This window comes from Triticum urartu, chromosome 1, assembly GCF_003073215.2.
Source record: "Triticum urartu cultivar G1812 chromosome 1, Tu2.1, whole genome shotgun sequence".
In the NCBI taxonomy this organism is placed as follows: domain Eukaryota; kingdom Viridiplantae; phylum Streptophyta; class Magnoliopsida; order Poales; family Poaceae; genus Triticum; species Triticum urartu.
In genome coordinates this window covers 82,263,604-82,266,013 of record NC_053022.1, presented here as the reverse complement: position 1 = coordinate 82,266,013, position 2,410 = coordinate 82,263,604, and the positions used below count along the sequence as shown (strand labels likewise).

Genomic DNA, 2,410 nt, shown 5'->3' with positions numbered 1-2,410 from the left:
GACATTCAGGGCACCCTTGGCATCCACGAGATTGGCCAATACCTGCTCACTTGGCAGGCGATCGAGCACACCACTCTCACTGCCGAGCCGGATCGCCTGCTCTAGAAGTGGAGCGCGGCAGGTACCTACACAGCCCAGTCCGCCTACCTCGCCACCTTCCATGGCTCGACCTCTTGCCCTGCTTGGAAGCTTACCTGGAAGAGCTGGGCGCTCCCGCGTGTGAGATTCTTCCACTGGCTTGCCCAGTTAGGACGTTGCTGGACGGCCGACCGCTTTGCTCGTCGCGGACTGCCGCACCCCCCTCGCTGCCCGCTTCGCGACCAAGCGCCTGAATCAATCCAACGCCTAATGCTAGAATGCCCCTTCTCCAAGCAAGTATGGCAAGAGATATTGTCCTGGCTGCGCTTGACATGCAGCGTGCCCTCCACCGAGGGATCTCTATCAGAATGGTGGAGCTCGGCGCGGCGAAACACACCGCAACCCATGAAGAAAGGCCTTGCCACCGCAACCCTGCTGATCCCTTGGATGACCTGGAAGCATCGCAACGACTGCGTGTTCAACGGCGCAACCCCGTCGACCAATACCCTGACCGCCCGGATCAAAGACGAAGCCAAACTCTGGGCAACGGCTGGAGCCCGTGGCCTGCATGCCATTCTCCCTCAAACCTGGGACGTACACTGATTCATGCCTATAATGATTCCTCCTAGGAGGCTGTAACGAACTCTCTTTCTTTTCAATACAAAGAAACGCAAGCCTTTTGCATTTTCTCAAAAAAAAAACTGTGAGGGCTAGAATGTGACCAAATAAATTATATGCACGATCCAAGGTAAACTAGCATTTGCATAAACCGAGAAAATTTTGTACTTTCCTTGCCCCAGCATCCTTTCAGCAACTACATGTCCACGTTCTGGTCTTCAGTTATTTCGTAACCTGCGTTGGTACAACATAATTTATGTTTTAGTATGAGGGCCTCGGACAATCTAGTAATCTGCATTTTGTACATGATACCCAGACCTGACTCTGACTTCAGGAACTAGCATTAAAATTTATTTTTACAGTTTATCCTAGAGTCCTCTGGTTTCAAATCAACAAGATATTCCTAAAAAAACGATACTAGAAAAGAGCAATTACCTTTGGGGAGATTGAGTGGGAAAGTTTTTTTTGGGGGGGGGGGGGGGGGGAAATGGAAGCCTTTCTATTGACTCTTCACGAAGTATCTAGTTATACAAAGCACCAAAGGGGGAAGCACATTGCGTTGAGAATCATTTGGCCATTGTGCTGATATCTTTCAAGTAGCAAAATTGCATCATTGATCGGGCATTCACCAACACGCAAATCACGCAATGGCAATGCAGCTCTGAGAATTTCAGGTTCAAGACAAATGGCAGATTCATACAGCTTCCTTGCCTGCAAAGAAGGAAAATATATTTATAGCTTCCAAAGGGCTAGTATTGGTAGAAAGCATACCAAATAAATAGTGAGACTTCCTTTGCAGAAAGCTTACCTTGCACATCACCGAGATGTCAACAAATTTGAGATCCATTGCAGACTGGTCCATAATCTCCATTGCTTCGTGTGCAGTAGGGAATAATGCAAAAGTGTTAGATTTTTTCCGAAAAGGAGGTTGTACCCTCAGCCTCTGCGTCAATTGATGCACACAGCCCGAGAAGTGCTAGATAAGCACGAACCAAACCTGAGAATATATTATGTTAGGATCAATTTACAAAGCAGCAAATGATTTTAGCATGCATTTCTTTGGCAGGAATTCCAAGGCTCCAAGTCTATACTAGTTCATTTACCTTCTCAAAGTTCCTGACAGATTCATCTCTCCTGCCCATGATGGTTTCAGGCTTGGATAAAAAGCGTAAAAATCAGGATGAACACCTGGAGAAAAGTAACTAGATCAACCACGGCAAAGTGGGAAGATGAACTATATACTGCAGAAAAGAAGCAAAATTAAAGAAATATATAAACAAGGAAACACCAGATAAAATCTTAATGCTTAGACTTTACCAAGTACTACTACATACAGAAAGGAACAAAACAACATGAAGCTTGAAGAAAGACATAAGACTTCCCATGGGGTTGAGAAAAATCAATGGCAAGGGTATTGGAGACAAGAACAAACAAGGATGTATATGTTACCTTGGTTTGAATTAGTCGATAATATGGCTTTAGATTGGCTTCCATTTACTTTCTGTATTGCTGTTTGAACTCCTTGTTGCCACAACTCTTTCAGTGAACTGGGGATGTCTCTCCTTGGGCAGCTGACTACATGGGCTCCACACATACCCATGATCCTTAATCTCTCAAAGTTGGTATGCCTGTGCAGCCCTGCTGGGAGGCATTGCAGTTTGGTAAGTTTGCACACGTGCAGTTGGGTAGCATCTAAACAGAAGACTAGGCAGAA

General features: G+C 45.9%; 1 long non-coding RNA gene across 1 annotated transcript; it reads right to left on the bottom strand.

The window, feature by feature from the left end:
- Window positions 1-648: 648 nt before the first annotated feature.
- LOC125510660 lies at window positions 649-2,330 on the bottom strand. Its single transcript, XR_007284697.1, has 5 exons — window positions 2,146-2,330; window positions 1,800-1,884; window positions 1,505-1,693; window positions 1,132-1,407; window positions 649-930 (listed from the first exon to the last, which is right to left on the bottom strand). It is a non-coding gene; the product is annotated as an uncharacterized LOC125510660 (long non-coding RNA).
- Between the last annotated feature and the right edge of the window lie 80 nt (window positions 2,331-2,410).